Here is a 9,175-nt window from a genome sequence, read left to right as displayed (position 1 = left end):
TTAGCATATGTACATTAACTTTTTATGGTAAGCATATATATGCTTACAACAAAAAATTAATGCAAATAAGGGCTCAAAGAAGATAAGGATGGCATTACATTAGATTATACTTTTTATTAGGATTTAATTCAAACTTGTGGTTAAAGTTTGCTGGCAAGCGGTATTTTTAATATGCACACATAAAAAGTAGATTATTGATATGAAGACTCCACGGGATGAAACGGCAGGGTCACATTTTGAAAATTTTGACTTTTTACACATTCTAGCTTTATTAACCACAATAGTTATATAGTTAATAGTATATTGCAATAATTGCAATATACTTCAAATATGTACACATTTTTCTTAAAAATTCAAAACTTACATAGGTTTAAAAGTTTAATAACGAATTATCTCAAAATGAAAAAATGTGACCCTGACGTTTCTTCCCGTGGAGTCTTCATATTTATTTCAGTTATATCCATCATTTTCATACCTTCAATAAGAGATTTTGCATGTAAGATGTGTTGTTAGATGTGTTAATGTTCATGTTCTTGTTAATATTTAGAGTATATATTAGGTACGCGTGTTTTATGAGTCTATAAATTTTTTGAAGTTTTTTAGTTTGCCTACTAGCTTATGATATATTGTCAAAGGCTTAAAGAAGAAGTGAATTAGCCTAAAATGTAATAATTTGAGACTATGACGTATATATTGACGTATGGTTGTATATATTATCTATTGTGTCGTATATATCGTATATAATGACCTATGGTCATGTATATATGACGTATGGTATATATTGGCTTATGATCATATATATATGACGTATTTTGGCTATTTTGTGAAGCTATGAATTGATGGTGGCAAAGGTTTTTTCTTAGCACTGTCGATAGAAATGAAACCAGCTCACCGCTACAACAACAACCTTTCACTGAAAAAAATGGCAAAGATAATTGAGTCAATTGACAAATTCTTGTTGGGGTATCATAAGATTTGCCAGAAACTCACTCCAATATTGAACAAATCTGATCACTGATTAATGCAAATGGAGTCAAACTAGTTTTGATTGCGGCATGACAGTTGCAAATAATTTTTTTTTTTATTTAGGTGCCCCAAGAAGTCCTTAAGGTCTTATCACAGAGCACCGCGAATGAGCATTTAATAGGAAGTTCACGCTTCTTTCCTAACAGATGTAGCAAAACTTGCCTAGAGGTGGGGTTTAAACTACGGATTCTTTGCTTATGAGGCAAGTGCGCTACCTTTGCGCCACGGCTGCTGTGGTCTTCAAACTAATTCAAAACCCGGATATGTGCTCTTCAAACCCATTCAACAGCCGGATTTCACTGAAAATATTGGAAATTTAAAAAGATGTTACCTAATGATAACTGGTGCAAGCGTAATACCCAAAATTCACACCATTTTCTACCACATCAAAGATTTCATCAGTCAAAAAGGATCCCCCTTTAGCCCTTATAATAAACAATTTGTCGAAACTGCTCATAAAGATTTTATCAAAATTGCTCAAGGTATAAGCAAGACAATAATCATTCAGAATACAAAAAAAGATTATTGCGCTGCATAATTGATCATAATTGTAGCATAGTTTGAGTTATTAGAGATTAGGCAGCAGAAATTCATAGCTTACGGTTTATGATGAACATATTCACAATCCTAATATTTAAATACTATTAGTTTAAAAACTATGAAATTTTACATAGTATTGTAATAGTTTTGTAGAGTATTTGTACAAAAATAATATATTGAGGTATTTATTAATAAAGTTTTTGTGAAAAATCAAAGAACGTAATCAGATACTATTTGATGATGATACAATGTAAAACATAGGTTTTAAATAGTAATTTTTTCACTTAATTTTGAAAGTAAGTGTATTTAAGAAGGTTTCAAGAGTCAATAAAAACTTGTTAACAGAGACGCATTTTTTTGTTTGTTTTACCAACTGGTAGTCCTTTGACAAAGTCAAGCATTGCAATTTTTTTATCTTTTTGGCAGTTGTTTATATCTTAGGAAGTGTTGATATATTCACGCTACGCATAAGCCAATTCAAGGAGGTATAATAGACAAAAAAAATGTGGTTCATTCATGTGGTGCCCAGTACCTACATTGGTCTCCAATCTTGCATTCAAAATACTAGTAATAAACTTCTATAATCACTAGTGAAAAGTGTAAGAGAACATACTTGTGAAGAGAATATTGTTTTATCACACATGAAACAAAGTTATAAGCGTCGCACAGTGAGTCAGAAAGGTGAAAAAACGGCAAAAATTATATAACTATCATATACAATTATGTGATACATCAATATTATCGTATTTTGGGTCAAAAAATTTAAATTTTCCATTAAAATAATTTTTAGGCGTATCTATGACGCGTAAGGCGCGCGCATACGCGTGTAACTGTCTTTTACGCGCGTAAAATATAACCTAAATAAAAAAATCGAATTCCTTGATCCAAAATACCATATAAAAGAATACCACATATTTTTTAATCTAAATATTTCTTGTGCCTAAGGCTCGTACTACTTACGCGTAAACGCGTTAGAGACTTTTACGCGCACAACGACTGACTTAATTTAAAAAAATTAATTTCCTCAAACCAAAACCAAAAATATAATATTAAGATATATTAAAAACAAAATTAATATTTATCTTATCTAATTTTTCTTTCAAGAAAACAAAAAAAAACAACCTAATACTAATAAAAAGGTTTTATTTCATTATTACAGCATTAACAAAGATAAAACTTCAGGGGTAAGTGTTTTTCCATTTTCAACCTTGTATTTTTTAAAACAAGTGTTTGATATTACAGGATCACTTCTAATCAACAAGTATTGGTACTGGTTTTTCATAATATTCTTTCTAGATATCTTGGCTGTATGGTTTAATCTAGCTTTGCGAATTTCTTTATTTAGAGCCTCTTGTGACTCTTCAGAGAAGTAACCAATTGGCAGTTCTAATGCCTCAGATAACTGCACACCATGTTCCAAGAGTTTATGAACAGTTGGGGGAATCACATACCAGCAATAGTTTTTGAGTATAAGAGCTGTAGTTTCATAGCAATACTGGCCAAAACTTTCAGAGTTCAACTCATAACAGGAGCATACTGCTATTAGGATTGTCCTTAATCTAATAATTACATCTACTGCCACTCCCGTTATATCAGCGAAAGTTTCAGCATTTTCAAATGCTCTTCTGGCAGTGTTTCCATCGTTAGTGTTGCCAAAACTCTGTTTGGGCATATCAACTATAAGAATTAGCTCTTTTCTAAACCTCAGTTGAATGTTCGTTTTTTTACTTTTTACTAATGCTTTTTCAGCAGGGGATTTGGCAAAATATTTTTTAATGTCTAATTTATATCCTAAATGTAAAATATATTCAAAACATCTCAGCCAGCAATGCAGAGTAGAAAGACCCAAAGATAAAGCTTTTTCATTGATTGGTTTAGATCTGATCAATGCTGGGTTTTTAAGTTCACTGGGCTTAGCTCCGCAAACATTACATGATTGCGAGGACAGAGTGTTAGTGAGGGCATCAACCACTTTACCATCAAACGTGGTTAAATTTAGTTTGAACTTAAATGTGATAGTCGTATCCGGTTCGCCTTCCTCTACTTTTAACTTTACTTCAAACTTGACTAGTCTATTTATTTCTGCTTTTAAAAGTTCATATTCATTTCTTATCAATTCTTCTGTTTCTTTTTGATATTGAAGATGGAGGGGTCTACAGTAATGTGTACTGGAGGGCTTTTATTTAACAATACATTTTTGTTCATGATGGTTAATTTAAGTGGAACAACAGCTGTCTGGAAAAGACTTTGTTCATTAACTTGGGCTTCACCAATATTTGTATCAGTGTATTTTTGTTTATAGACACTTTGACTGGAGGCACCATCAAAACCACCTTTAAAATGAAGTAGACCTTTAAACCTCCTCCCAATTTCAGCAAACATTCTCATAGAGTCTTGGCATTCCGTAAAAGTTAATATCCTTGTCAGAGTATGATTAAACATACCCTGTAGAGAAGTTGAAGCAGATGTTTCTGTCACAATTAAACCCTCAGGATAACATTTGTGTCTCTCATTCTTAATTTCATGAAGTGAAGGATAAATATCTGCATTATGTATTATCGATGAATTTCTAATAGTTTGATACTGTTCATCAGAAAGGTCACACTGAATTTTTAAGCTCAAGGCATCTTCGGTTTTCATTTTTATCGGAAAATTTATCTTTTTGATTTTATCTTTTTCAGAGTTTGTAGCACTTTTCACAAAATCAACGAAGTCTTTTTTGCAAGGATCTCTAGTGGCTTTTTTTATTGAAGCTAATGCCAATGCTTCAGCAGGATGTTCAGCCAATTTTAAACAAGATAATATTTAATATTTAAGCTTGTAAACTATTTTTTTAACTGGGTTGAATTTAATTTATTTATTAATACCTTAGATCTTCTGCTTCTATCACCTAAATCTTCCCAGTTCTTGCACTTTCTACCTGAACCTGATGCAACATTTTTTTTGTTAACAGTAATATCTTTATTCAACCAAGTTCGCTCGTGTTCTAAAAGTCTAGAGAAGGTTCTTGCATACTTCCGCAACTTTGATCGGAATTTACATTTAAATATTATTAGAGTTTTTTTTAGATTTATCATTTTAGGCTTTTCAATACTTTCATAGTATAGACCCTCCAGTCTACAAAACTCACGTAGAAGAGCCTCGAGTAAGTTATCATGATTAATTGCTAACTCTTGAATTATAGGAACTAAATGTATTCTTTTCATGTTGAATGTAAGCAATGAACTATTTTAAGTTATTTTATACACAAGTTTTAATTTTAAAACGTGCACTATGCCATCAAACGTTGCATATATTGGTTTTTGAGGTTTGATAATTAGCACCATCTGCATGAGCATGAGTCTTTTTACTAATAGGAACTAAAAGTATAATTTGTGTAATGAATGAAAGCAATGAACTAATATTCGCTATTTTATACGGCAAGTTTTAATTAAAAACGAAAAAAAAAACACAAAAAAAACGAAGTATTTGAAAGGTCTTATTTTAATTGTGGCAAGTTTGGGCAAATGATTTTTATTTTTTCTGCTTTCATATATACCTATTAATGGGAAAATATTAAAACTACCATGGAATCTAGTGGAATCGTTTAGTTTTTAAACTAAACTCATAATTAAACTAATTTAAAAAAATCAATTTATGACACATTTTTGAGATCTCAGTAATGAAAAACTAAAAACAAAATTTATTTTCAAAAATGTTGTTAGTAGTTGCCAAACATCTTAAACATATGACTTCAAATTAAATTTTGAACTGTTTTTACCCATGTCAATCTTAAAAGAGTGACACAAAAGCTAAATTTTTTTGAACGAGTTTTCCGATAAATAAAATAAAATAAATAAGTCTCGGAAAAAGGCGTATAAATTGGTGAAATCTTGAAAATTGTTCACAAAAAAGTTAATTATTGACTTTTAGTGGTATTTAGTAATATTATGATTAAATTAATTAATTTCAAGCAATACTTTTTTTATGGGGAGTTTTTTGCCGTTTTTTATGGATTTTGACTCACTGTGCGTCGTTTACAAACTTTCAAGGGATTTCGATATAATGAATGCTAACTGACGCGAAATTCAAATGCGCTACTTAAAAGTTTGCATGTGACTGACTCGTAATAGAATACTTTATAAGAAATTGTGTTGACTCATTACAAATTTATTGTTGGTGTGATGGCTCAGCAAGACTGAAAAAAAAAATTTCATCAAAAATTAATAAAAAAGCCGTTTTTGGATAAAACCTAATGTATCACAAAAACTAGGACTAAATATCATTTTTTTAATGTCATATTTTTTTTCCAGCTAATTTAAATAAGTCTTAGTTTGTGATTATATTACTCATATATTATGACCGTTTACCGGTGTTATCTGTAACTTCGTAATGAGTTTCTCTCTTTTTTTTAACCGAGTTACTGATAATAAAAAAAATTCGACAATTATAAAATAGACTACTTACAATTTTTAATAATACTTTAAGACCCAAGGTAAGGCCCACATTTTTTAAAATGTACCTGTGAGAGCTAAATTTTCCAAATAAGTCTATTGTGAGCTAAGTTTTCAAATATCTCTGCGTGAGTTAAATTTTCTAAATATGTTTATATGTGAGCCAATTTTTAAATTATTTCTGTGTGTGAGATAAATCTTCTATTTATGTCTACGTGCGAGAAAAATTTTCTAAACATCTCTGTGTGAGCTAAATTTTCTAAATATGTCTGTTTGTGAGCTGCATTTTCTAAATATCTCTGTCTGAGTTAAATTTTTTAAATACGTCTGTGAGTGAGCTAAATTTTTAAATTTTTTTTTGAGTGAACTAAATTTTCTAAATATGTCTATAAATATTATATTTATGTTTATAAATAAAATCTAAATATGTCTATGTTTGTAAATATTTATTTAACATGTTGCTAATAGTTACAAGTTTAATATTTAAATTAGTCCCATTTATTATTGATTTACTTTTAATTGTTATTGCATTATTTTGTGCTCTCTTTTTGTATTTTAAAGATGAATATGCTTTCAATCGATATTCAATCGGAGGTTGCGTTTTTACAGAAAAAATTGATTTTCGATTCAGCAATTACATCGCTATTAAGTTGATAGTAACACTTAAAAGTTTGTCGACTTGAGAGTAAGTTTTTATGTTATCACTTTCATATCAACAATTTTGGCTTCTTTTTTATAAAATTGTTAAACTTTTTTTTAACAATAGATAAAAAGTTGTTAATCTACTTTGTATCATATAAAAATCTTTATATAAACGTAAGTACTTAATCTAGTCTTTCAACATTATTTCTTTATTATTATTACTATTAAAAATTACTTCAGGGTTTATACCTTGCCACTACCTGAGCCTGTAAAAATATTATATGTACACGAATAAATATAGGAATACTTGAGTAAAAGTATAGATAAAAAATTGTTTCAAAGTTAAAGTCACTAAATAAATAATTTGCAAATTTCTTGTATTGTTAGTATACTTAAAACTAATTGCAGTTGATTCCTGGTAAATCGAACACCAGTTAACTCAAACTTTTGTTATCTCGAACTATTTTCTTTAGTTCCTTGAAACCAATTACTTCGCTGAAGTCGACTTTAGCGAAGTAAAACAATTAACTTTGAACCGTTTTCTTTGGTCCCTTGGAGGTTCGAGTTAACAGGAATTTACTGCATATCCAAGTATTTGGTGACGAAAATTATTTTTTCATATGATGAAAAAATAATTTTAATTTTCTAATAATAACTTTAATAATCTTTTGTACCAATTATATATATATATATATATATATATATATATATATATATATATATATATATATATATATATATATATATATATATATATATATATATATTTATATATACATATGTTTGTATACATAAATTATGTTAGTGTATTTTACAAATAGAGGGCTCAATGTTCTTAAAGAACAGAGCAATTGATAAATTAGTAAAAACACTTATCAGGAAGCCTTCCTGATGAATCTACTTGTTGGCGAAACAACATGTTGAAGAAAAAAATTAAATTTTTATATAAATGTTTTTACTAATTTATGTCTATATACATATATATGTCTATATATATACATATATACATATATATATATATATACATATATATATATATATATATATATATATATATATATATTTATATATATGTATATGTATGTATATATATACATATATATATATATATATATATATATATATATATATATATATATATATATATATATATATATATATATATATATATATATATGTATGTATATATGTACATATATACATACATACATATTTATATGCATATATTTAAATATTTATATATACAGATATATATAAATATGTATATATACAGATATATATATAAATATGTATATATACAGATAATGTACATATATATATATATATATATATATATATATATATATATATATATATATATATATATATATATATATATATATATATATATATATATGTACATTATATAGGATCGGACATTATGAATGTGTTATGGGCAATAATTTGGTTTATTGTTCTGTTGTTTATCGCCTGGCCAATCGCTAGTTTTTGTGCAAGCTGGTATGTTTGTTGTATTCCGTTTGAAGTATGCATCGATGCTCTTAAACCGCTAAATGAAATTTTATTTAAAGGTCTCAAATTGCCTTATGAAGTAGCAGTTCGTTTAAAAGATGGTAAAGCCGGCTGGTAACCAACTTGAGAGTTATGTTATGACTCACATACAAAATAAAAAATAATTTACCAAAACAGTTTAGCTTATGTTTTTACTTAAAATAAATTAACAAAAACTATTTTAAAGTGCGTCTTTTTTCTTACCTAGGCTTCTAATATAAAAAAAAAGGTATTTAGTAATGTTTATAATAATTTATTGGTTGTCTAAAATTCTGGCTAATATTGCTGAAATTATTTCAGCAATTGCTAATTGCTATTGTAATTAGCAAGTGCTGACAAAATGGTTCTCCTGCATCTAATTGCTTTACAAAGACCACATATCGATTGGTATATCATTTCAAAGACCGATTTAACTTCAAATATAGTTTCACAACCAGCGAACGCACGTACTTAGAGAAAGTATTTCAGAAAAAATAATAAGTAAAATGTTAAAAAACTGTTTAAAAATTGTGTAGAAAAGCATGAAAACGGGCAACAGTAAGTTAAAAGTCTATAAAAAATTACTTTTAGTGCCTTCAAAGTGTTGGTTGGTTCAACATGCTGCTCGAATGAGAAGGTTTAGTTAGAAGTTCATTCTACATTCAATAAGGTATTGCAAGAAATTGACTAAAAAATTAAATTGATATAGTATTTTATAACAGAATATATAAAAAGAAAATAAGAAAAATAGAAAGTATGCAGCAAAATAATTTTTCAGCACAAATTATATCTGAATTGTTATGTCAACTCCATACTCCTTCGAAGTTCAAAGGGTTTTCGATATTTCGATCAAATAAATGTTTTTGAAAGAATCGGTAGACCGATGCTTTGAAATTTTTCAAAAGTGAATAATAAACTCAGGAAAGTTAATTTCTAAATTTTAATTCCAACATAATTGAATTTATAACTACTCTAGACTTAAAAAAAGTGTATTATATAAAAAA

The 9,175-nt window shown here is 28.1% G+C and overlaps 1 long non-coding RNA gene across 1 annotated transcript; it reads left to right on the top strand.

Moving 5' to 3' along the window:
• Positions 1-6,580: 6,580 nt before the first annotated feature.
• Positions 6,581-8,188, top strand: LOC136079590 (uncharacterized). The gene is made up of 3 exons (XR_010638053.1): positions 6,581-6,684; positions 6,766-6,815; positions 8,051-8,188. It is a non-coding gene; the product is annotated as an uncharacterized LOC136079590 (long non-coding RNA).
• Positions 8,189-9,175: the final 987 nt, after the last annotated feature.

The sequence above is a fragment of the Hydra vulgaris genome, chromosome 04, assembly GCF_038396675.1.
Source record: "Hydra vulgaris chromosome 04, alternate assembly HydraT2T_AEP".
NCBI classification, from domain to species: Eukaryota; Metazoa; Cnidaria; class Hydrozoa; order Anthoathecata; family Hydridae; genus Hydra; species Hydra vulgaris.
Note: the sequence above shows the minus strand (reverse complement) of the source record. Positions and strands in the feature narration are given on the sequence as shown.